This window comes from Capra hircus, chromosome 29, assembly GCF_001704415.2.
Source record: "Capra hircus breed San Clemente chromosome 29, ASM170441v1, whole genome shotgun sequence".
In the NCBI taxonomy this organism is placed as follows: Eukaryota; Metazoa; Chordata; class Mammalia; order Artiodactyla; family Bovidae; genus Capra; species Capra hircus.
Window position 1 is genome coordinate 41,934,948 of NC_030836.1, and position 27,838 is coordinate 41,962,785.

Sequence of the window (27,838 nt, forward strand, 5' to 3'; positions counted from 1 at the left end):
ATGCAACTGGGATCCTCTTGCCCTTGGTCTCCTTCTAATGCAGATGACTCCCCAGAGAGCCTCGATTGGGTAAGGAAAAAGGCTTTATTGATCTTTCTCCCCTTCCTTCTCTCTTTCATGTTCTTAATCCTTCCTATCCTACCATTTTTTCTAGTGCCCCGGTCCTGGACCCAGAAGTCTGGTCAAAGGGCCTCAGCCTGAGATGAAGGTCAGAGCCTGATCACCTTCAGTTGGCAGAGAACTCAAATTCTGATACTGTTCTGGTCTGGTCTGGTTTCTGGTTGAGCCAAGTTCCAGCCCTCCCTTCCCTGGAAGCCCAGTGTAAAGTCTCATAATGCCTGGGGGTCAGCAGGTGGCAGGAGACATCTGTAAGGCCACCCCTTTTGACTCCCTCCCCTGGAAGATCCCCTGAAGAAGGAAATGGAAACCATTCCAGTATTCTTGTCTGGAGAATTCCATGGACAGAGGAGACTGGCAAGCTACAGTCCACGGGTTTGCAAAGAGAGGACACTACTGAGCTACTGCACACACACACATACACATAATACGTTTGGCCCCACCAAACTTCTTAAAATCCTAGTGTTTTCTGTATTTTCACATCCAAATGTTTGTGTGTTTGTTGTTCAGTCATGTCTGATTCTTTTGTGACCCCGTGGACCGTAGCCCACCAAGCTACTCTGTCCATGGGATTCTCCAGGCAAAAAAACTGGAGTGAGTTGCCATTCCCTTCTCCAGGGTATCTTCCCAACCTAGGAATCAAGCCTGGGTCTCCCATCTTCCAGGCAGATTCTTTACTGTCTGAGCCACCTTCTTCAAGTGGCATTCAAAATCTGACTGCCCTTAATGACCTGCACTATTACTTACCAAGTCTAATTCACTCTCATTTCTCATCTGGACTATTCTCCCTTCTCCAATTCACATGAAGGCAATGGCACCCCACTCCAGTACTCTTGCCTGGAAAATCCATGGACGGAGGAGCCTGGTAGGCTGCAGTCCATGGTGTTGCTAAGAGTCGGACACAACTGAGCTACTTCACTTTCACTTTTCTCTCTCATGCATTGGAGAAGGAAATGGCAGCCCACTCCAGTGTTCTTGCCTGGAGAATCCCAGGGACGGGGGAGCCTGGTGGGCTGCCGTCTATGGGGTCACACAGAGTCGGACATGACTGAAGCGACTTAGCAGTAGCAGTAGCAATTCACACATAATTTTTCAGTGAAGTCTTTTAAAATTCTTCATGTGATGCCAGATCTCAGCTCAAATATCTCTTGTGGCTTCCATCTCATGCAGAATGAAAGTCAACACTCTTACCTTCAATATTAGATCTAGCCTCCTCTGTCTCTTTACCTCTCTAACCTTATCTAACTTTTTATAGCCTTTTTGCAACCCCATGGCCTGCAGCATGTCAGGCTTCCCTGTCCTTCGGTATCTTCAAAGAAAAGTATATAAAACGTGTGTGTGTGTGTATATATATATATATATTTAAATTATTATTAAAAAACAGCTATTAACTACTATCAAAGTTACAAACTGCAACACAATAGTAACTAAGAAGACACATATTTGTCCCTCCAGAATAATATTTTATTAGAAACCACCCTCTAGATGTTTGTAGTAATTACTTTCATACACATCACTTTGTTATTGTTCATGGTTCCTTTATTAGATAAAATTCACACATGGTCACATATATGAATTCTAAGTTCAAAATTCAATGTATTTGATGAGATAGGGCGCGTTCAGGACTGTATGGAGTAGACAAAAAATTCAGTGTATTTGGATAAATTCATATATCAGTATCAGCCACAATTCTATAAACAGGCAGATTAATTCCATCAGCCTAGAAAGACCTTTTGTGTTCATTCGTTAGTCAGAATTGTCCCCTAGACCTCATCTCTCCTCCACTATATATTTCAGTAGGTATTACTTTTGCTTACTCTAGAACATCACATAAATATAATTACAAACTAATTTTTTTTTTTTTGCATTTGGCTTTTGCTCAGTATAGTGTATATGAAAGTCATGCCTGCTTTTCTTTGTATCACTACTGTATTCCTGTTTACTGGTAAGTAATGTTACATAGTACAGATGGGAAAATATTTGCAAACCATAGTGCAGTGTGCTTCTGCATTATACATTAACCAGACCTCCAGAAAAGTGATAAAGCCTGTTTGATCATAAACATCAGTGTTATTTTTTCTTTTTCTTCCAATGTCAGCAACCCTTTAGAAGATTAACTTCTGTTTTCCTAATTTTATAAGGGATCACAGAGACCTGCTGCTCACTTCAAATGTGCAGATCTGAACTAGGTACCTTTTGTGAACTTCATAAAATGTCTATATTATTTTCATGTATGATCCTTTGTCTCAAAAGTGTATAGGATTGTGCCTTTGACTTTTAACAAGTGAAACACTTCTCAGCTTTCTTTTTTTTTTTTTTAGTTTTTTATTTTTTAAATTTTAAAATCTTTAATTCTTACATGCATTCCCAAACATGAACCCCCCCCCCACCTTCCTCCCCATAACATCTCTCTGGGTTATCCCCATGCACCAGCCCCAAGCATGCTGTATCCTGCGTCACTTCTTAGCTTTCTAAAGACTGTCTCTGAGATTATAATCCTCTATTTGGCTCAAATAAAATTCTTTATTTCTCCTTTGATTTGATGTTTAGTTAATAGCTATCATCAGGAAGACATGAGATAGTTAAGTGCTGGTGAGGATGTGGACAAGGGAGAACTTTTGTACACTGTCAGTGGCAATGTAAATAAGTACAGTCACTATGGAAAACAGCAAAGAGTTTCCTCTGAAAATTAAAAATAGAATTGCCATACGATCCAGTAATCTTGCTCTTGGCATATATCCAAAGGAAATGAAAAAAGGAAATTAAAAAGATAACTGCACTCCCATGTTTATTGAAGCACTATTTACAATCTCTAGGATATGGAAACCATCTAAATGTCAACCACTTGGCGATGGATAACCACGTATATATACACACACACATGTCCATTGCATACATCTAATATATATGATGAAACATTGTTTACCCACGAGGAAAGGGAATCGTGACAACATGGGTGGACCTTGCAAACACTGTGCTAAATGAGATGTCAGAGAATGACACATTCTGTATATAACAGATGTCAGATCTAAACCCGTCAAACCAGTGGAAAGAGAGTAGAACGGTAGTTATTGGGGCTGGAAGTTGGGGGAATTCATGAAAATTTTAATGGTATAAACTTGCAACTAGTAGATAAATAAGTTCTGCAAGTGTAATGCACAGTTAGTGATTTTCATAGTCCACGATTCGTGTTTGTACTCATGGTCAGTGGTGTCCAACTCTTTGTGACCCCATGGACTATAGCCTGCCAGGTTCCTCGGTATGTGGGATTTCCCAGGCAAAAGTACTGGAGTGGGTTGCTATTTCCTTCTCCAGGGGATCCTCCCAATCCAGGGATCAAATTACATCTCTTGGGTCTCCTGCATTGGCAGGTGGGTTCTTTACCACTGAGCCACCAGTCCATAATACTACATTATACATTTCAAACTTAGTAACAGCCTAGATCTTAATTGTTCTCACCACAGAAAGGAAATGATAATTTTGTGACAGGAATAAAGTGTTAGCTAACACAATGTTGGTGATCATATTGTAATATACAATGTATCAAATTAACACATAGTATATCTGAATCTTATAAATTTTGTCTATTATATCTCAATTGTGAACAAAAAAATACAAAACCTGAAAACTATCTAGATGGCTTTCATCAGATGATGGGTTAAACTAACATTTGTATTTACATTTCATGTATTCAGCAGCAGAAAGAAATAAGCTATTGATAGCAACTTCAACGAATATCTGTATAATTTTGATTGGTATGAAAACAAACTTCAAAATATTACACACAATATTATTATTTGGTTAAAATTACAATTTCCAGCTTCAAGAGATAATGTAAGAGATACGTCTTACATTAACATTGTGTATGTTTAAGATGTACAGCATAATAGTTAAATATATATATGTATTGTGAAATAATTAATAAAATGACCTTAGTTACCACATACAACACTTCACATAGTTACAATTTTCTGTGATGAGAACTTTATGTGTAAAGCACATATTCTTTACCCATCCATTGATAGACTGCTAGGCTGTTTCCATGTCTTGAGTATAGTAAAGTGAAAGTGAAGTTGCTCAGTCGTGTCCGACTCTTTGCGACCCCATGGACTGTAACCTATCAGGCTCCTCTGTCCATGGGATTTTCCAGGCAATAGCACGGGAGTGGGTTGCCATTTCCTTCCCCAGCGGATCTTCCCTACCCAGGGATCGACCCAGGTCTCCCTCATTGTAGACAGACGCTTTACCGTCTGAGCCACCAAATAGTGCTATAATGTACATTGGAGATGAGATGCAGATATCTCTTTAAGACGGTGACTTCATTTCTTTCGATTTTGTATCCAGAAGTAGGAATGCTAGATCTTAAGATAGTTATATTATTAGTATTTAGAGGACTTTCCATATTGTTTTCTATAGTGGTTGTTCCAGCTTACTTTGCCACCAGCAGTCTACATGGTTTTCGTTTTTGTCCTCATGCTTACTGGCACTCGTTATCGCTTATTCTTTAATGATTATATGATCATTGTTTTAACAGATGTGAGGTAGTATCTCATTGTAGTTTGGTTCACATTTCCCTGTTAATTGGTGGTATTGAAATGCTTTCATTTATCTGTTTGCTTTTTGAATATCTCCCTTGGAGAAATGTCTATTCACATGCTTTGTTTATATTGGTAGGATTTTTTTTTTTTTTGCTGTTAAATTATGTGTGTTTCTTAAGTATTTTGGATGTTAATTTCTTATCAGATGTGTAAATTGAAAATATTTTCTGTCATACCATAGTTTCTATTTAATTTATGGATCACTTCTTTAATGCGTAGTAGCTTTCTAATTTGATATAGTCCCACTTGTTTAGTTTTGCTTATATAGCTTGTAGTCCAGTGTCATCAGTAAACTCATTGCCAAGACCAATGTCAAAATGCTTTCCTCCTATGTCTTCTTCTAGGAGTTACACATTTTCAGGCTGTATGTTTAAGTTCTTAACCCATTTTGAGTATTATTTTTTGTAAGTGCTATAACAGAGGGGTCCAGTTTCTTTCACGCATGAATATCTAGTTTTCCAGCACCATTTACTGAGGAGACTATGTTTTCTCCAATAAGTATTCTCGGTTCCTTTGTCAAATATTGCTTGCATGCGAAGTTGCTTCAGTTGTGTCTGACTCTTTGTGACTCTATGGACTGTAGCCCACCAGGTTTCTCTGTCCATGGGATTCCCCAGGCAAAAATAGTGGAATGGGTTGCCATGCCCTCCTCCAAGGGATCTTACTGACCCAGGGATCAAACCCTCATCTCTTACATCTCTTGCTTGCAATGCAGAGTTCAATCCCAGGGTTGGGAAGACCCCCTGGAGGAGGAAATGGCAACCCACTCCAGTATTCTTGCCTGAGGAATTCCATGGACAGAGGAGCCTGATTGGCTATAGTCCATGGGGTCACAAAGAGTCAGACATGACTCAGCACCTAACTCTTGTCAAATGTAAGTTGATTCTATATGTAAATGATTTATTTCTGGGCTTTATATTGTATTGCCAGGAGTGTCACAGCCTGAGACGAGCTCCCCTGAGGAGACACATGGCCCACCTGGCACTGTGCCCTCATGGAGCATCTGGAAATGTGAGCAGCTTGGATCTGGGAAGTACATGTGGCATATGGACCACCTGGATGCAAAAATAAATTATCATATAATAAAGCATAATGAGAAAGAATATATACAGCTGAAGCACTCTGCTGTATAATAGAAATTAACACAACATTGTAAATCAACTACACTTCAATAAATTATTTATTTATTTATTTATTTATTTTTATTAATTTTTTTATTTTTTAAATTTTAAAATCTTTAATTCTTACATGCGTTCCCAAACATGAACCCCCCTCCCACCTCCCTCCCCATAACATCTCTCTGGGTCAAAAATCTACATTCTATCATGACAGAGCACAGTCTGCATACAGAAAAGGATCGGCTGAGTGTCCATCAGCCTCGTTGAATCCTGTCAGCTACCTGGCTCCAGGCAGCCTTTCAGTGACAGCTTTGTTTGCCCCTAAAGAGGAATCAACAGGAAGCCAAGGAATTTATATTTCATTGTCTAAAAAGTGATCCATTGAAGACAAGTCACCAAGCAAGAGTTTGTCAACCTCAGGAAATGACATTTTTTAATGCGGGGTGGGGGAGACAAAAATCATTGCTGGCTAAATTGACAGGCTTGGTTCTCTAAGGTGGGGACTCACATTTGAAAATCCAATCAATCCTGCCTTAAATAATAAAGTGATCCAAAAAAAGCAGAGAGAAAAAATTTTTAAATCTGATCATAATGTTATGGGAACTCTCTGTTAAGCTAAAGCCACTTTTCTGCTGCTGCTTTCAAACTTTTTTCTTTGTGTTTGACTTCTGGCAATTTAATAATATGCGTCTCAGTGTAAATACCTTTCAGGTTTAATTTATTTGGGGTCTGGGTGCCATGAATCTGATGTTCATTTATTTTCCCATGCTTGGGAATTTTGGTTTTTAATTTTTATTTTTACTTTATTTTACTTTACAATACTGTATTGGTTTTGCCATACATTGACATGGATCCACCACGGGTGTACATGAGTTCCCAAACATGAACCCCCCTCTCACCTCCCACCCCATATCATCTCTCTGGATCACCCCCGTGCACCAGCCCCAAGCATCCTGTATCCTGCATCAAACATAGACTGGCGATTCGTTTCTTACATGATAGTATATATGTTTCAATGCCATTCTCCCAAATCATCGCACCCTCTCCCTCTCCCTCAGAGTCCAAAAGTCCGCTCTACACATCTGTGTCTCTTTTGCTGTCTCGCATCCAGGGTCATCATTGCCATCTTTCTAAATTCCATATATATGCCTTAGTATACTGTATTGGTGTTTTTCTTTAAGACATTTTTTTCTTGAAATTAATTTTCTGTCCCTTTCTCTTTCCCTTCTTGGATTGTTTTCTTTGTGCTGTCCCATAAGTCCCACGGCTTCTCTTCACTCTTTTTCATTTTTGTTTTCTTTTTCTCTCTTCTGACAAGATAATTTCAAATGACCCATCTTCTGGTTCACTGATTTCTTCTGCAATGTTTGGTCTTATATATAAGTTCTCTATTAAATTCTTTAGTTCAGTTGTATTCTTCTTTAAAATATAGATTTATTTATTTTAATTGGAGGTTAATTACTTTACAATATTGTATTGGTTTTGCCATACATCAACATGAATCCACCACAGGTACACACGTGTTCCCCATCCTGAGCCCCCCTCCCTCTCCCTCCCTGTACCATCCCTCTGGGTCGTCCCAGTGCACCCCAAGCATCCAGTATCATGCATCGAACCTGGACTGGCAATTCATTTCTTTTAGGTCAGTTCCTGGAGCTTTAATTCCTTTGGTGGTTTAATGTCCACTTGATTTTCTGTGACCCTTGGTTCCTTGTATTGGCATCTATGCTATGAGCAAACAGTCTCCTCTGCTAGACTTTAAAGGTCTGCTTCAGCAGGGAAGGTCACTGTACAACCTTCCTTGTTGTGTGGGGCTTCAGGCTATGTTCCACACTTGGGTGAGGTTTTTTGAAGAGGGATGAATAAGGCTGCAGACTATGTTCAGTGATCAGGCAGGGTCATAGGCTGGGTCGGGATATGAGGTGAGGCTGTTTTCTAGGCTTTGCAGCTAGGTAGTACCATAAATGGGCTCTGAAGATCACTGTTCAAGGAGCTTGGTTATATGGGTTCAGAGATTATTCTTAAAAGTAGAGCAGAACTTCTGGCTTGACTTCCTGTCCACAGATGGGTACTGTGGCTGCCTGGGTTCTCTGGGCAGGGTTCCTGATTGGGTGGAAATGGAAGCTATACTCAGAAGTTAGGCAGACTTGTGAATTTGCTTCCCTGCTCAGGCAGGGCCATAAGCCAGCACCATGCCTAGGACGGCTTGTAGGCTGGAAATCCAAATAAGGTAGAATTTCCAACTGAGCTCTTTGGCTACCAGCTCAGTTCTGCAGATGAACAAAGCCACTGGCTGGGCTCTCTACTTGGATTCCGTGGCAAGCAGAAATGCAGCCCACCAAAACTTGAGTGCTGGTTACTGTGAGCTCCGCCCACTTCTTCATCTCAATTTGATTCCCACTGATTGAACCTGGGAATTCCCTTAGCAATTCCCACAAGGCCAGACCTGAGTTGGCCTCCTGGGAAGCCTGTCATAATTCTATGGCAGATGAATGTCCACTTGGATCCTTTTTTTTCTTGCTGGAGAAACTGTAAGCTCAAGGGGGCCCTATTGGTGCTGTGCTGTGTTGGGCTGGGGGAGGAATAATGTGGTCAGAGTGTAGTCACTCCTCTTGGCCTTCTTAAGTGTTTTTCTCTATCTTTGTCCTTCAGAGATTGCTTCATCCTTGTCCTCAAGTTCTGGAATTTTCACAGTGATGACTTGTCTGAGGATAGTTGCTAGCTAATCTATAGAGAAGGACTCAGATAGGAATGACCTCCTAATGGCTTCACTTCCCCATATTTTTCTTTGTATATAACAAGATTTTAATGACAGATTTTTAAAGTGGAAAACAGATTAGTAGTTGCCAAACATAGCAAAGGGAAAGACAGGACCAGGTGCAAGGTGAGTATATTTATATACTCAAGAGGGATACATATGTATATATGCAAGAGGCATATCAGTGGAGATAGATCTCTAGTATCTTGACTGTGGTGGTGGATGCACAAAGCCAAACAGGTGATACACTGCTGCTGCTGCTGCTGCGTCACTTCAGTCATGTCCGACTCTGTGCGACCCCATAGATGGCAGCCCACCAGGCTCCCCCATCCCTGGGATTCTCCAGGCAAGAACGCTGGAATGGGTAGCCATTTCCTTCTCCAATGCATGAAAGCAAAAGCTCAGTCATGTCTGACTCTTCGTGACCCCATCGACTGCAGCCTACCAGGCTCCTCCGTCCATGGGAATTTCCAGGCAAGAATACTGGAGTGGGTTGCCATATGGTACCAAGTACCTCCCCTCCACACACATACACAAATGTACAGGTAAAACTGACTGGGGAAGTCTGAATAAGGTTAGTGCATTGTATCAGTATCAATAAATTAGTACTAATATACCATACTTTTGCAAATATTTCTATTGGGGGAAAATGGGTACTGTGAGGACAATTTCTCATTACATTATTTCTTGCTGCTGTATGTGACTCTACATTTATCTCATTAAACATTTTAATAAAGTATATAAAGAATTGGTAAGTTATAGCTTGAGAAAGCTAAATATAAGAAACTTAGATGACTATATGAAAATGAGAAAATATATACTTGAAATCAAAGAGTATTACCAGAGATAACTAGGCCAGTTTCATAGTGATAAAAGGATCGGTTCATCAGTATTCTGAAGAATTGCACATAAATTATACTTAATACATTATGTAAAGTATTAGTTGTTCAGTTGTGTCCGACTCTGTGACCCCATGGACTGTAGCCTGCCAGGCTCCTCTGTCCATAGCATTCTCCAGGCAAGAATATTGGAGTCGGTTGCCATTCCCTTCTCCAGGGGATCTTCCCAACCCAGGTATTGAACCAGGTCTCCTGGATTGCAAGCAGATTCTTTCTGTCTGAGCCATCAGGAAGTCCATATATTATGTAAACCAATAATATATTATGTAAACCAGTAAATAAATCCAAGAAAATAAATTCACATGAGTTTACCACTGCGTTTCCCCTGTACCTATATTTCAAGGAACTTAAAATTATTGTAAGTTTTTTGTGTAATTTAAACTGGAGCATGATATCAGCTACTGAAAACTAGTAGGGCTGTGTTTTGTTAATTATTTTAATCAAATTCAGTATTAAACAAGAAAACATTTGTTTCCTATTCTATCCACAGAAAAATCATAAAGCAATTTACTTCAGTGTCTCTCGAACTCCATTTTCTAGAAATACTGAAGACTGTGTAGCAGGCTTATCTTAGATTATTTAGAGACCATGTTCATGTCAAAGTCCAATGCTGATTTTACATAACCACTGAGGACAAACACATTCAGAGAGTAAACCTTTAAACAGATTTCATTGTCAACAATCGAAAGTATTTTGGTAAATAATTATCTCTATAACTTTACTTTAAAAAAAGAACAGTATTATATCCTAATTACAAAAGGACTGGGAAAACTACTCTGTTGCAAGTAAGGTGACAAGACTCATTAATGAGAAACTGGTGTGAGGTCACATAGATAGTTTGAATTAATGTAAAGAAACTTTTTGTGCCTCTGAACTTGCCCCTGTAATATCACCTTTTCACAGTGCCCTTTGAGAACCTCCAGGATGAAATTGGTGGCCTGGGGAAATTCCAGATCCTTCAGATGCTTTTAGGCTTGCCTTCTCTCATGATGATAGCATGCCATATACTGCTGGAGAACTTCACTGCAGCTGTTCCAGGGCATCGCTGCTGGGTCCACATCCTCAATAATGACACTGTCTCTGATAATGATACTGGGACCCTCAGCCTTGATGTCCTCCTGAGAATTTCCATCCCCTTGGATTCTAACTTGAAGCCAGAGAAATGTCATCGCTTCCTCCACCCACAGTGGCAGCTCCTTCACCTAAATGGGATCCTTCCCCACATGAGTGGCGTGGACACAGAGCCCTGTGTATGGCTGGGTGTATGATCGCTGCTTGTTCTCCTCCACCATCATGACTGAGGTAAAGCCTCATTTACTATTGTGAGTACATGGTCTGGGTGTTTAGAATAACATAGCATAAATACTGTTCAAGTGCTTAGTATTAGTGTAACCACCTGTCTTTCATTCTTTCAGCAATAATGATTGCTTACCTTTTTAAAAGCCAAGCACTTAAAATTGAGGACAGTGAAATCAACAAACTGGATATGAATTCTAACATCACAAAGCTTTAGATTTAGTGTAAAGACTGGTGATTAGACAAGTAACTACTTCTGAAAAATTATTCTTTCTCACTTGTTCTCAATCTAGTTGCAAATTGGAAATATTATTTTTAATTAGAATATACTTCAATACCCTGGTTTCTTGTCAGAGAAACAGACTGGAGTATATTTCACTCTAGATGTGACTTCAATTTTTTTTTTAACTCAATGTATATATGAAACGAATCACCAGTCCAGGTTTGATGCATGATACTGGATGCTTGGGGCTGGTGAACTGAGACGACCCAGAGGGATGGTACGGGGAGGGAGGAGGGAGGGGGATTCAGGATGGGAAACACGTGTATACCTGTGGCAGATTCATGTTGATGTATGGCAAAACCAATACAATATTGTAAAGTAATTAACCTCCAATTAAAATAAATACATTTATATTTAAAAAAACTCAATGTTTCCAATGTGTGGCAAAGATTGAGGACCGCTGGGGTATGCAGTGCTAAGTGAATATAAAGACTGATCCTGTTATAACCTAGAAGACTTGGTTGAGAAATTCTAGAAAAGCCATGCTTAAACTGAGACTTGAATGATATAGATGAATAAACATAGTAAAAACAAAACAAAACAAAATGTGTTCATGAAGGGCACACTGAAGGACTATGAGATGCTGTGAAGCTCCTTTGTGCTGGGTTTCTTCTCTTCCAGTGGGACTTTGAGTGTGATCATCAGTCACAGAAATCAGTGGTTCAATCCCTAGTCATGGCTGGAACGGTGGTGGTGGGGGGCCTCATATGTGGCCATCTCTCAGACAGGTGAGTGTCTCCACATCACTGCTGCCCTTCCTCTGGGGTGAGTTGCCTTGGTTCCCAGGGAGCTATGGATGGAAATGCAGAATTTAACTCTTTGTGATGAATGACATTTTGTTGCCACGGAGCTCTGTGTACTGGACACAGAAATATCATCTCCACAAGATCTGGGGGATATTCCAGAACAGTATTTAGAGGGTAAGTATTATAATACTTCATCCAGAAATATGAGGAAGAGTTATCTATGGGAACAGAAAGGAAGGTGCTTCAAGACAGGAGGTCCAGCTTCTTTAAAAACACAGATATAGAAAACAGCACTGCTGGCCTTTGCCATGATTTCTGTGTTAAGTCCCTACTGGACTCAATGAGCTAAATGCCTATGGGTTCCCACACTGGTCATCATGTCTTGGTTGCCCCACCATAACTGGTAGGCATTTCTATAAAACCTGGTGCATAGTGAGGTAACACTGGGTGTAAAATAATTGTGGTTGTAACCTGGATGTTTATCTTGCTTTTAAAAGCCTTGTATTAAGTATTCTTGCAGCCATATATTATCTTAGTATAAGGTAATTAATCTATAGACCTCAGGAGTCACAATTTGTTGTGTGAGAAGTTTGGGTTATCCTGTGCCAGCAGTGTCCATCCTGAATTAAGAGACAACAATGGCAGACAGACACTCAAGTCTTTCACAGGAGAAATGAGAGACTTAAAGTATCCCTTACCATCCATAAGCCTAATGTCATTTTATCTTTCACCTGAAAATTGTGAACTTCGTATGTAATTACCCCAAATATAATTCACAAAAGAGTTGACCAATATTCTGACCAAAGCCTTTATGATAATTCACAATAAAGTGCTTTTTGATGCTACTGTGTGTGGAATTGTTCTCTTTAATAATTTTTTCACATACTTCATTGTTGGTGTATAGAAATGCAATTGATTTCTGTATGTTGATTTTGTATCCTGTAACTTTACTGAATTTGTGGACTAGTTCTAACAAATTTTTGGTTGAGTCTTTAGAATTTTCTGTGTATAGGATGACAGCATCTGCAAACAGAGAGAACTTAATTCTTCCTTTCCAACTTTTATGGCTTTTTTCTTGCCTGCTTTCTCTGATTACAACTTACAGTATTATGTTAAATGTGACCTGTGTGAGTGGGCACCCTTGTTTTTTCCTAAGCCTAGAGGAAAATTTTTCAACCTGTCAGCACTGAGTATGATATTAGCTGAGGATTTGCCATATATGGCCTTTATTATGTTGAAGTACATTTCTTCTATACCCAATTAATTATTTTTATCACTAAAGGATGTTGGATTTTGTCTACATCTCTTGAGATGATCATACTAATTTACCTTTCACTCCATTATGTGGTTTTTCGCATTTATTAATTCACATATCTTGAGTAATCCTTACATCCTAGGGGTGAATTCCTCTTGATCATGTTTTATGATCCTTTTAGTGTGCTATTATATTTGGTTTACTAATATTTTGTTGAGAATGTTTTGCATCTGTATTCAGCAGAGATGTTGGTCTGCAGTTTTCTTGGAGTGTCCTTATCTGACTTTGGAATCAGAAAAGCGGTGGATTTCTAAAATCAGTTTGAGAGTGTTTCCTCCTCTTCAAATTTTTTGGAAGTGTTTGAGAAGAACTGGTTTAATTCATTTTTAAATGTTTGGTAGAATTCACCTGTGAAACCTCTTGTCCAGGTTTTGCATTGTTTTTCTTTCTTTTTTTCTTTGTGAGAAGGGGTGGTTTATATTACTGATTTAATCTCCTTAGTCATTATTGGTCTGTTCAGATTTTTCCATTTCTTTATGATTCAGTCTTGGTAGATTGTATGTGTCTAGGAACTTATCCATTTCTTATAGGTTAACTTTTTTTTACTAAAGGTTTCATTTTATTTTATTAATGGTTTTATTTATTTTATTAAAACACAGAAATACTTGAGTAGTACCTTATAACCCTGTGTCTCCTCTTTCATTTTTAATTTTTTATTTGAGTCTTCTCTCTAACTTTCTTAATCTGGCTAAACATTGTTGAAAACAAAGTAATGAGGTCCACCAATATTATTGTATTGCTGTCTATTTCTCCTTTCACGTATGTTAGTATTTGCTTAATATACTGAGGTGCTCTGGTGTTAGGTGCATAATTATTTATTACTGATATATCATCTTGATAAATGATTCCTTTATCATTATGTAATGCATCACTTCATGGGAAATAGATGGGGAAACAGTGGAAACAGTGTCAGACTTTATTTTGGGGGGCTCCAAAATCACTGCAGATGGTGACTGCAGCCATGAAATTAAAAGACACTTACTCCTTGGAAGCAAAGTTATGACCAACCTAGATAGCATATTCAAAAGCAGAGACATTACTTTGCTGACCAAGGTCCGTCTAGTCAAGGCTATGGTTTTTCCAGTAGTCATGTATGGATGTGAGAGTTGGACTGTGAAGAAAGCTGAGCACCGAAGAATTTATGCTTTTGAACTGCGGTGGTTGGAGAAGACTCTTGAGGGTCCCTTGGACTGCAAGGAGATCCAACCAGTCCATTCTGAAGGAGATCAGCCCTGGGATTTCTTTGGAAGGAATGATCCTAAAGCTGAAACTCCAATACTTTGGCCACCTTATGCAAAGAGTTGACTCATTGGAAAAGACTCTGATGCTGGGAGGGATTGGGGGCAGGAGGAGAAGGGGATGACAGAGGATGAGATGGCTGGATGGCATCACTAACTCGATGGACGTGAGTCTGAGTGAACTCTGGGAGGTGGTGATGGACAGGGAGGCCTGACGTGCTGCGATTCATGGGGTCGCAAAGAGTCTGACACGACTGAGAGACTGAACTGAACTGAACTGAATACACCTTTTTGTGTCTTCTTACCATTTTTGGTTGGAGTCTATTTTGTCTGATGTAAGTATCAGACAAAAAAATTCTCATTTAATTGTACTCTGCATAGAGTATCCTTTCCTGTCCCATCACTTTGAGCCTATGTATGTCTTTATTTATGTTTTTAAAATATAAATTTATTTATTTTAATTGGAGGTTAATTACTTCACAATACTGAATTCGTTCTGCCATACATCAACATGAATCCGCCACAGATATACACGTGTTCCCCATCCTGAACCCCCGTCCCTCCCCCCTCCTCATACCACCCCTCCGGGTCATCCCAGTGCACCAGCCCCAAGCATCCAGTATCATGCATCAAACCTGGACTGGTGATTCGTTTCACATACAATATTATACATGTTTCAATGCCATTCTCCCAAGTCATCCCACCTCTCCCTCTCCCGCAGAGTCCAAAATACTGTTCTATACATCTGTGTCTCTTTTGCTGTCTCACATACAGGGTTATCTTTACCATCTTTCTAAATTCCAGCTATATGCATTAGTATGCTGTATTGGTGTTTTTCTTTCTGGCTTACTTTGTATAAACGGCTCCAGTTTCATCCACCTCATCAGAACTGATTCAAATGTATTCTTAATGGCTGAGTAATACTCCATTGTGTATATATACCACAGCTTTCTTATCCATTCATCTGCTGATGGACATCTAGATTACTTCCATGTCCTGGCTATTATAAACAGTGCTGCAGTGAACATTGGGATACACGTGTCTCTTTCAATTCTGGTTTCCTCGGTGTGTATGCCCAGTAGTGGGATTGCTGGATGATAAGGCAGTTCTATTTTCAGTTTTTTAAGGAATCTCCACACTGTTCTCCATAGTGGCTGTACTAGTTTGCATTCCCACCAACAGGGTAGGAGGGTTCCCTTTTCTCCACACCCTCTCCAGCATTTATTGCTTGTAGACTTTTAAGTGAGAAAGAAAAACACCAATACAGTGTACTGTATTATACAACCACAATGAACAAGCAGAAAATGAAATTGAGCAAGTTATTACACTTACAATATCTTCTAAAAGAATAAACTACATATCAATAAAATTAATCTAACAGGTAAAAGATTTGTATACTGTAAACTATAAAGCCTTGCTGAAAGAAATAGAAAAGCCATAAATAAATGGAAAGGAATCCTGTGTTAATGATATAGGAAGACTTAATGTTGGCAACAAGTCAATCTACTTAATGCAATCAAGTTTCAATGAAATCCCTATCAAAATTCCAACATGGTTTTCTGTAGAAATGGAAAATAGAATGATATTCTGGTACTTGGTACAACATAAATAAACTATGAGAAAAATATGCTGAATGAAATAAACCAGGCACAGAAGGACAAAAGTATGCACCCACTTACAAAAGAATGATCTTTCTGACCTTTGGGGTTTTAAGCAGGAGGTGTCCAAAAATTTACCGCAGGGATAATTGGCTTGCGGTGGCCAAGTGTTCACAGTGACATTGCTTTTTGATCCTTCAATGTCAGCTCTTCCTATCATTGTGAAACAGAATTCATAAGAACTAGTTCAGTTCAGTTCAGTCACTCAGTTGTGTCAGACTCTTTGTAACCCCATGAATCGCAGCACGCCAGGCCTCCCTGTCCATCACCAACTCCCGGAGTTCACTCAGACTCATGTCCATCGAGTCGGTGACGCCATCCAGCCATCTCATCCTCTGCCGTCCCCTTCTCCTCCTGCCCTCAATCCCTCCCAGCATCAGGGTCTTTTCCAATGAGTCAACTCTTTGCATGAGGTGGCCAAAGTACTGGAGATTCAGCTTTAGCATTAGTCCTTCCAATGAACACCCAGGACTGATTTCCTTTAGGATGGACTGGTTGGATCTCCTTGCAGTTCAAGGGACTCTCAAGAGTCTTCTCCAACACCACAGTTCAAAAGCATCAATTTTTCAGCACTCAGCATTCTTCACAGTCCAACTCTCACATCCATACATGACTACTGGGAAAACCATAGCCTTGGCTAGACGAACATTTGTCGGCAAAGTAATATCTCTGCTTTTTAACAAGAACTGGTTAAAACTAGGTAAATTAGTGGAGGCAGAAAGTAGATTTAAGGTATCAGAAGAATAAGGTGATTGAGGAGTTATAAAGTAATGATTGCAGAATATGAACTCTGTATCTAATTCTGTCAGTTTTATTTCATGTATTTCAAGCTTTTGTTGAGTTCATATACATTTGACCTTTTCAGAATTATTGTTTCTCTAAATGTATTTTGTTTTGAAATCTCTTTTATTTGTTGATAATGTAAAGACATGAGGCATCTTATAATTACTATTTGAACTAAATTTTTTTTTACTGTCAATTTACTTTCAACCCACAATATTTTAAGTACTATTGTACTTAAAATTAGGTCTTTTTTTTAACCCTTTGATAATCTCCTTCATGTGATAGATGGTTTAGGTCATTAGCAATTTGTTTGATGTGATTATTGTTATGATTCGTTTCAGTCTATCACTTTAATTTTTTCTACATAATTTTCTTGATGATTATGTTGTTGTTGCTGTTCAGTTGTTCAGTTCACGGGGTTGACTCTGCAGCCCCATGGACTGCAGCACACCAGGATTCCCTGTCCTTGACTACCTCCCAGAGTTTGCTCAAACTCATGTCCATTGAGTCAGTGATGTCATCCAACCATCTCGTCCTCTGTTGTCCCCTTCTCCTGCCTTCAATCTTGATGATAATAATGATTACTAAAATGATTATTTGGTGTTATTTTTGTTCCTATGTTTTTACATTTTCCAGTTTTTTGGTGGACTATTTGAATTTTTAAAGAATTCTATTTCAAACCTTGCAGAGGAATTCCAAATCCCAAAATTTGTACATTAGTTTCTATTACTGGGTGTATATATTAGCACATCCTATGTAGTCCAAGTCATATACACTAAATTCCTCTTTTCCTGATGCCCAAGGAAAAGTGAATTCCCTTTTCCTCATTTGTCTTTCACCTTCTTTTCCCCTTGATTCACCATCTTACATTAATCTTTCCCCTGAAAAACTTATGTAATTTCTTCTGTTTGGCTTATGGTGCTCATATTGTTCTAGGAAAACATGTTGCTTGAGAACTGAAAATCCAGATTCAATTGAGTGATTTTACATAAAGCTTTAACAACTTTAATGCATTGTTCCATGATACTTTGCAGTGGTTCAGGACTTCCCTGGTGGCTCAGACAGTGAAGAATCTGTCTGCAATGCAGGAAACCTGGGTTTGACCCCTAGTCCAGGAGATCCTCTGGAGAAGGGAATGGCAACCCACTCCATATTCTTGCCTGGAGAATTCCATAGACAGAGGAGCCTAGTAGTCTATTCAGTCCATGGGGTCGCAAAGAGTCAGACATGACTGAGCAACTCACATTTTTTTTTCAGCTGTAATTTAGAGACTCAAGTATACTTTTAGTTCCATGTGTTCTAGACATTCTAGAGACTCTCTACTTTGCTAGATACAAATACTTGTAAAATGGATGTTTATGGTAATATTTAGTTCAGTTCAGTTCAGTTCAGTCACTCAGTTGTGTCAGACTCTTTGCGACCCCATGAATTGCAGCACCACAGGGTTCCCTGTCCATCACCAACTCCCGGAGTTCACTCAAACTCATGTCCATTGAGTCCGTGATGCCATCCAGCCATCTCATCCTCTGTCATCCCCTTCTTCTCCTGACCCCAATCCCTCCCAGCATCAAAGTCTTTTCCAATGAGTCAACTCTTTGCATAAGGTGGCCAAAGTATTTGAGTTTCAGCTTTAGCATCAGTCCTTCCAAAAAAATCCCAGGGCTGATCTCCTTCAGAATGGACTGGTTGGATCTCCTTGCAGTACAAGAGACTCTCAAGAGTCTTCTCCAACCACCACAGTTCAAAAGCATAAATTCTTCGGTGCTCAGCTTTCTTCACAGTCCAACTCTCACATCCATACATGACTACTGGAAAAACCATAGCCTTGACTAGATGGACCTTAGTTGGCAAAGTAATGTCTCTGCTTTTGAATATACTATCTAGGTTGGTCATAACTTTTCTTCCAAGGAGTAAGCGTCTTTTAATTTCATGGCTGCAGTCACCATCTGCAGTGATTTTGGAGCCCCCCAAAATAAAGTCTGACACTGTTTCCACTGTTTCCCCATCTATTTCCCATGAAGTGATGGGACCAGATGCCATGATCTTCGTTTTCTGAATGTTGAGCTTTAAGCCAACTTTTTCACTCTCCTCTTTCACATTCATCAAGAGGCTTTTTAGTTCCTCTTCACTTTCTGCCATAAGAGTGGTGTCATCTGCATATCTGAGGTGATTGATATTTCTCCTGGCAATCTTGATTCCGGCTTGTGTTTCTTCCAGTCCAGTGTTTCTCATGATGTACTCTGCATATAAGTTAAATAAGCAGGGTGACAATATACTGCCTTGACGTACTCCTTTTCCTATTTGGAACCAGTCTGTTGTTCCATGTCCAGTTCTAACTGTTGCTTCCTGACCTGCATACAGGTTTCTCAAGAGGCAGGTCAGGTGGTCTGGTATTCCCATCTCTTTCAGAATTTTCCACAGTTTCTTGTGATCCACACAGTCAAAGGTTTTGGCATAGTCAAGAAAGCAGAAGTAGATGTTTTTCTGGAACTCTCTTGCTTTTTCCATGATCCAGCAGATGTTGGCAATTTGATCTCTGGTTCCTCTGCCTTTTCTAAAACCAGCTTGAATATCATGAAGTTCACGGTTCACGTATTGCTGAAGCCTGTCTTGGAGAATTTTGAGCATTACTTTACTAGTGTGTGAGATGAGTGCAATTGTGGGGTAGTTTGAGCATTCTTTGGCATTGCCTTTCTTTGGGATTGGAATGAAAACTGACCTATTCCAGTCCTGTGGCCACTGCTGAGTTTTCCACATTTGCTGGCATATTGAGTGTAGCACTTTCACAGCATCATCTTTCAGGATTTGAAACAGCTCAAGGGAATTCCATCACTTCCACTAGCTTTGTTCGTAGTGATGCTTTCTAAGGCCCACTTGACTTCACATTCCAGGGTGTCTTGCTCTAGGTGAGTGATCACACCATCATGACTATCTGGGTCATGAAGATCTTTTTTGTACAGTTCTTCTGTGTATTCTTGCCACCTCTTCTTAATATCTTCTGCTTCTGTTAGGTCCATACCATTTCTGTCCTTTATCGAGCCCATCATTGCATGAAGTGTTCCCTTGGTATCTCTAATTTTCTTAAAGAGATCTCTAGTCTTCCCCATTCTGTTGTTTTCCTCTATTTCTTTGCATTGATCGCTGAGGAAGGATCTCTTCTTGCTATTCTTTGGAACTCTGCATTCAGATGCTTATATCTTTCCTTTTTTCCTTTGCTTTTCACCTCTCTTCTTTCCACAGCTATTTGTAAGGCCTCCCCAGACAGTCATTTTGCTTTTTTGCATTTCTTTTCCATGGGGATGTTCTGGACCCTGTCTCCTGTACAATATCACGAACCTCATTCCATAGTTCATCAGGCACTCTATCTATCAGATCTAGGCCCTTAAATCTATTTCTCATTTCCACTATATAATCATAAAGGATTTGATTTAGGTCATACCTGAATGGTCTAGCGGTTTTCCCTACTTTCTTCAATTTGAGTCTGAATTTGGTAATAAGGAGTTCATGATCTGAGCCACAGTCAGCTCCCAGTCTTGTTTTTGTTGACTATATAGAGCTTCTCCATCTTTGGCTGCAAAAAATATAATCAGTCTGATTTCGGTGTTGACCATCTGGTGATGTCCTTGTGTAGAGTCTTCTCTTGTGTTGTTGGAAGAGGGTGTTTGCTATGACCAGTGCATTTTCTTGTCAAAACCCTATTAGTCTTTGCCCTGCTTCATTCCGCATTCCAAGGCCAAATTTGCCTGTTACTCCAGGTATTTCTTGACTTCCTACTTTTGCATTCCAGTCCCCTAAAATGAAAAGAACATCTTTTTTGAGTGTTAGTTCTAAAAGGTCTTGTAGGTCTTCACAAAACCGTTCAACTTCAGCTTCTTCAGCATTACTGGTTGGGTCATAGACTTGGATAACTGTGATAGTGAATGGTTTGCCTTGGAGACAAACAGAGATCATTCTGTCCTTTTTGAGATTGCATCCAAGTACTGCATTTCAGACTCTTTTGTTGACCATGATGGCTACTCCATTTCTTCTGAAGGATTCCTGCCCACAGTAGTAGATATAATTGTCATCTGAGTTAAGTTCACCCATTCCAGTCCATTTTAGTTCGCTGATTCCTAGAATGTTGACGTTCACTCTTGCCATCTCTTGTTTGATTATTTCCAATTTGCCTTGATTCATGGACCTGACATTTCAGGTTTCTATGCAATATTGCTCTTTACAGCATTGGACCTTGCTTCTATCACCAGTCACATCAACAGCTGGATATTGTTTTTGCTTTGGCTCCATCCCTTCATTCTTTCTGGAGTTATTTCTCCACTGATCTCCAGTAGCATATTGGACATGTACTGACCTGGGGAGTTCCTCTTTCAGTATCCTATCATTTTGCCTTTTCATACTGTTCATGGGGTTCTCAAGGTAAGAATATTGAAGTGGTTTGCCATTCCCTTCTCCAGTGGACCACATTCTGTCAGACCTCTCCACCATGACCCGCCTGTCTTGGGTTGCCCCGCGGGCATGGCTTGGTTTCATCGAGTTAGGCAAGGCTGTGGTCCTAGTGTGATTAGACTGACTAGTTTTCTGTGAGTATGGTTTCAGTGTGTCTGCCCTCTGATGCCCTCTTGCAACACCTACCATCTTACTTGGGTTTCTCTTACCTTGGGCGTGGGGTATCTCTTCACGGCTGCTCCAGCAAAGCACAGCCACTGCTCCTTACCTTGGATGAGGGGTATCTCATTACCACTGCCCTTCCTGACCTTCAACGTGGGATAGCTCCTCTAGGCCCTCCTGTGCCCAAGCACCCACCGCTCCTCAGGTTGCTCCTCCCAGCCGCTGCCCCTGGCTTGGTGCGCAGCGTGGCTCCTCCTGGCTGCCGGCGGGGTCGCTCCTCAGGGCCACCGCCCCTGGACTCGTGCTTGAGGTGTCTCCTCCTGGCCGCCACTGACCTAAGACGCGGTGTAGCTCTTCTCGGCTGCTGCCCCTGACCTTGGACTTGGGTAGGTCCTCTCGGCCGTTCCTGTGCTGTCGCAGCCTGGCACTCTCGGCCACTGCCCCTGACCTCGGACGTGGGGTAACTCTTCGCCGCCGCCCGCGCTTAGTGCGCCGGGTCGCAGCGCCGCCCCCCCTTAGATAATTTTAACATTTATTTGTAGTAAACTTCATCATTGCACTTAAAATCAGTCTAGGGAGAATCAGATTTCATCAATCATAAAGAAATGACTATAGATGTAATACACTGAGAGGAGTTTGCTGCTGCTAAGTCACTTCAGTCGTGTCTGACTCTGTGTGACCCCATAGACGGCAGCCCACCAGGCTCCCCCGTCCCTGGGATTCTCCAGGCAAGAACACCGGAGTGGGTTGCCATTTCCTTCTCCAAGGCATGAAAGTGAAAAGTGAAAGGGAAGTCGCTCAGTCGTGTCCAACTCTTTGCGACCCCATGGACTGCAGCCTACCAGGCTCCTCCATCCATGGGATTTGCCAGGCAAAAGTACTGGAGTGGGGTGCGGAGAGGAAAGTGCAATCCATGCCAGACATAATCGTTATGTCATTCTAGTCTCAGGCCCGCAAGGATGGTGGCATTTCTTTCTCCACCACATTGATGAGAAAACTGAGACTGATTTAAATAAGTGACTCATCTGTGTACTTAGCTACTAACAACAGGTTACTAAGAGCAGGTCATGGTTGGAGTACTTGCACATGTTGTTGGGCTTCAAGCTTACATAATTGGGGGACTTTTTTAAAAAAGAATATTTTATAAATATACATTGTGAGGACAAATTTGATAGAACCTAAGACAAACTTTGGAAGGTAATTATGCATGTGGAAGACTCTCAAGCTTAAGCCTCATAAGCTTCTTGGAAAATCTGCTGATTAAGGACAGAGGAAATTTGACTCCCAAGTCTGTATGGGACTGCATGTGCTATACCTTTCAGGTGCAATGCCCACAATAGTCATTCTCCTATTTTCCTAGTATTTGTATAACAGAACATAATTTCTTTCCTAATCCAACAAGTGAAGTTCTAGATATAGATGAAGAGCAAAAAGTATCTGTTGCCGATAACCAGGTGACAAATAAGCAGGGGAGAGCTGACTGCACTTATGTGCCCTTCTTTCATCAGGTTGTTGGTTGAATCTGCTCAGTGGCTGATTGTCACAAATAAACCAGATGAGGGCTTAATGAAACTTAAGAAAGTTGCACACAGAAATGAAATGAAGAATGCTGAAGAAACCCTGAACATGAAGGTGAGCAGGAAAGGGAAAGTGGTTACTGGGTTGGAGGAAGAAATAAACTGACACCTGCATTCTCCTTATTGAGACAGACAAGCTGCTTTTCTAAAAAGGGCAGTTAGTTGAGAATGTAAGCTCAGTTCCCTTATCTTTCATGGCTATATCATGCAAAGAAGCTTTGAGCACTGTACAAGGACTTTGTGATTCAGCTCATTTCCTGATCTGAATCTACAGCCTATGTGCTCTCATGGATCCCTGCCCAGCTCTACGGCCTCATTTTCAAAATGTCATTGCTTCTGTCTAATTTCCTGGGGTCTGCCTTAACTCCCTGCACCTTCTTCATATCACATTCACATTGGCGATTGCATGTGTAATATGCTTACGCTACAAAAAAAGGGAGCACATCTTTCTCGCCCTTTTGGGTACCTGTGCTTTTCGCAATACCTGGCACTATGCTGACAAGCGATATGAGTTTGTTGTTATTGAAGGGTTTGAGAGTGACCATGCAGGAGGAGGTGGAGGCAGCGCAGACTGAAACTACTGTTTTTGACTTGTTCTGCACACCTAACCTGTGTAAAAGAATGTGTCTTCTGCTCCTTGTCAGATGGGCTGACAACATTTAAAGAGTGGGGACATGAAGCCATTTATGTCAAAGATTATAACATGTTGTGAGAGAAGGGGGCGTATTTAAAGGTAAACTATGAGGAAAACGCACCAAATAAGACTCACATGGAATTGATTATATGATGAACATTTAAGTTGTATCATGCTGTCAGTCTCTTCACCGGAGATGAATGTACTTCATCTGTAATCCATCACAGCACAGATTTTGGCACATCAGTTCAGTTCAGTTGCTCAGTTGCGTCCCGACTTTTTGCAACCCCATGGACTGTAGCACACCAGGCTTCCCTGTCAATCACCAAGCTCCTGGAGCTTGCTCAAAATCATGTCCATCGAGTTGATGATGCCATCCAACCATCTGTTGTCCCCTTCTCCTGCCTTCAATTTTTCCCAGCATCAGGGTCTTATCCAATGAGTCAGTTCTTCCCATTAGGTGACCAAAGTATTGGAGTTTCAGCTTCAGCATCAGTCCTTCCAATGAATATTCAGGACTGATTCCTTTTAGGATTGACTAGTTTGATCTCCTTGCAGTCCAAGGGACTCTCAAGAGTCTTCTCCAACACCACAGTTCAAAAGCATCAATTCTTCAGCACTCAGCTTTCTTCATAGTTCAACTCACATCCATACATGACTCCTGGAAAAACCATAGCTTTGACTAGATGGATCTTTGTTGGCAAAGTGATATCTTTGCTTTTTAAATATTCTGTCTAGATTGGTCATAGATTTTCTTCCAGGGAGCAAGTGTCCTTTAACTTCATGGCTTTGGTTACGATCTGTAGTGACTTTGGAGTCCCCCAAAATAAAGTCTCTCACTGTTTCTACTGTTTTCCTGTCTATTTGCCATGAAGTGATGGGACCGGATGCCATGATCTTAGTTTTTTGAATGTTGAGTTCTAAGCCAACTTTTAAACTCTCCTCTTTCATTTTCATCAAGAGGCTCTTTAGTTCTTCACTTTCTGCCATAAGTGTGGTGTCATCTGCATATGTGAGTCATTGATATTTCTCCTGGCAATCTTGATTCCAGCTTGTGCTTCATCCAGCCCAGCATTTCGCATGAGGTACCTTGCATATAAATTAAATAAGCAGGGTGACAATATACAGCTTTGGCGTACTCCTCTCCCAATTTGGAACCAGTCTGTTGTTCCATGTGCAGTTCTAACTGTTATTTCCTGATCTGCGTACAGATTTCTCAGGAGGCAGGTCAAGTGGTCTGGTATTCCCATCTCTTTCAGAATTTTCCACAGTTTGTTGTGATCCACACAGTCAAAGGCTTTGGCATAGTCAATAAAGCAGAAGTAGATGTTTTTTGGAACTCTCTTGCTTGTTTGATAATCCAGAAGATGTTGGCAATTTGATCTCTGGTTCCTCTGCCTTTTCTAAATCCAGATTGAACATCTGGAAGTTCAGAGTTTATGTACTGTTGAAGCCTGGCTTGGAGAATTTTGAGCACTACTTTACTAGTGTGTGAGATGAGTGCAATCATGCAGTAGTTTGAGCATTCTTTGACATTGCCTTTCTTTGGGATTGGAATGAAAACTGACTTTTTCCACTTTGGCCACTGCTGAGTTTTCCAAATTTGCTGGCATATTGAGTGCAGCACTTTCACAGCATCATCTTTTAGGATTTGAAATAGCTCAACTGGTATTCCCACCTCCACTAGCTTTCTTTGTAGTGATGCTTTCTAAGGCCCACTTGACTTCACATTGCAGAATGTCTGGCTCAAGGTGAGTGAGTGATCACATCATCGTGGATATCTGGGTCATGAAGATCTTTTTTGTATAGCTCTTTTCTGTATGATGTAGGTCATACCTGAATGGTCTAGTGGTTTTTCCTATTTTCTTCAATTTAAGTCTGAATTTGGCAATAAGGAGTTCATGATCTGAGCCACAGTCAGCTCCCAGTCTTGTTTTTGTTGACTGTATAGAGCTTCTCCATCTTTGGCTGCAAAGAATATAATCAATCTGATTTCAATATTGACCAAAATAGGAGAAAACTTTGCAAACTGTAATATGAAGAGATCAAATTGTTGTTTAGTTGCTAAATTGTGTCCAACTCTTTGTGACCCCATGGACTGCAGCACTCCAGGCTCTTCTGTCCTCCACTAACTCTTGGAGTTTGCTAAAATTCATGTCCATTGAGTCAGTGATGCTATCTAACCATCTCATCCTCTGTCATCCCCCTCTCCTTTTACCTTCAGTCTTTCCCAGAATTAGGGTCTTTTCCAATGAGTTGACTCTCCACATCATGTGGCCGAAGTATTGGAGCTTCAGCAATGGTCCTTCCAGTAAATATTCATGGTTGATTTCCTTTAGAACTGTCTCATTTGATCTCCTTGAAGTCCAATGGACTCTCAAGAGTCTTTTCCAGCACCACAATTGAAAAGCATAAGTTTTTCAGTGTTCAGCTTCCTTTTATTCCAACTGTCACATCTGTATATCATCACTGGAAAAACCATAGCTTTGATCATAGAAACCTAATGTTGGCAAAATGATGTCTCTGCTTTTTAATATTCTGTATAGGTTTGTCATAGCTTTCCTTCCAGGGAGCAAACATCTTTTGATTTCACCATCTGCAGTGATTTTGGAGCCCAAGAAAAGAAAATCTGTCACTGCTTCCATTTTTCTCTTTCTACTTGCCATGAAGTGATGGGACCAGATGCCATAATCTTAGTTTTTTCATGTTGAGTTTCAAGCCAGCTTTTTCACTCTCCTCTTTACCCTCGTCAAGACTCTTTAGTTCCTCCTCACTTTCTGCCATTAGAATGGTATCATCTGCATATTAGGTTGTCAGTATTTCTTCAGGCAACCATAATTCCAGTTTATGATTCATCCAGCACTGCAATTAGCATAATGTATTCTGCATATAAGTTAAATAAGCAAGGTGACTATATACAACCTTGTCGTACTCCTTTCCCAGTTTTGAACCAATCAATTTTTCCATGTCCAGTTCTAACTGTTGCTTCTTGACCTGTGTACAAGTTTCTTAAGAGGCAGGTAAAGTGATCTGGTAGTCTCATCTCTGTAAGAATTTTCCACAGTTTGTTGTGACCCCCACAGTCAAAGGCTTTAGCATAATCAATGAAGGAGAGGTAGATGTTTTTCTGGAACTCCCTTGCTTCCTCCATAATCAACCAAATGTTGGCAACTGATTTCTGCCTCTTTGAGACCCAGGTGGTACATCTGAAAGTTCTTGGTTCATGTGCTGCTAAAGCCTAGCTTGAAGGATTTTTAACATAACCTCACTAGCATGTGAAATGAGCACAATTATGTGGCAGTTTGAACATTTTTGGTATTTTTTTTCATTGGGATTGGAATGAAAACTGACCTTTTCCAGTCCTTTGGCCACTGCTGTGTTTTCCAAATTTGCTGACATATTGAGTGCAGCACTTTAACAGCATCATCTTTTAGGATTTGAAATAGCTTTGCTGGAATTCTATCACCTCCACTAGCTTTGTTCATAGTGATGCCTCATAGGGCCAACTTGACCTCACACTCCAGAATGTTTGGCTCTAGATAAGAGACCACACCATTGCGGTTATCTGGGTCATTAAGACCTTTTTTGTATGGTTCCTCTGTGTGTTCTTGCGATTTCTTCTTAATCTCTTCTGATTCTTTCAGGTCCTTATTGTTTCTGTCCTTTATAATGCCTATCCTTGCATGAAATGCTCCCTTGATATCTCCAGTTTTCTTAAAGAGATCTCTGTTGTTTTCCTCTATTTCTTTGCATTGTTTACTTAAGAAGTCTTTATCTCTCTTTGATATTCTCTGTAACTCTGCATTAAGTTTGGTATATCTTTTCTGTTCTTCCTTGCCTTTTACTTTTCTTTTCTCAGCTATTGTAAGGCCTCCTAAGACAATCACTTTGTCTTCTTGCATTTTTTTTTCCCTTTGGAATCGTTTTTATTCACTTCCTCCTGTGCAATGTTATGAACTTCTGTTCATAGTTCTTTGGGCACTCTGTTTACCAGACCTAATCCATTGCACCTATTTGTTAGCTCCATTGCAAAATCATAAGAGATTTGATTCAGGTCATACCTGAAATGCCTATTGATTTTCCCTACTTTATTTGATTTAAGTCTGACTTTTGCGCAGTCAGTTCTAGGTCTTATTTTTGCTGACTTTATAGAGCTTCTCCATCTTCAGCTGCAAAGAGCATAAACAATATGATTTTGGTATTGACCATCTGG

The 27,838-nt window shown here is 40.3% G+C and overlaps 1 pseudogene; it reads left to right on the forward strand.

The window, feature by feature from the left end:
* Positions 1 to 23,654, forward strand: LOC102174725 (annotated as a pseudogene).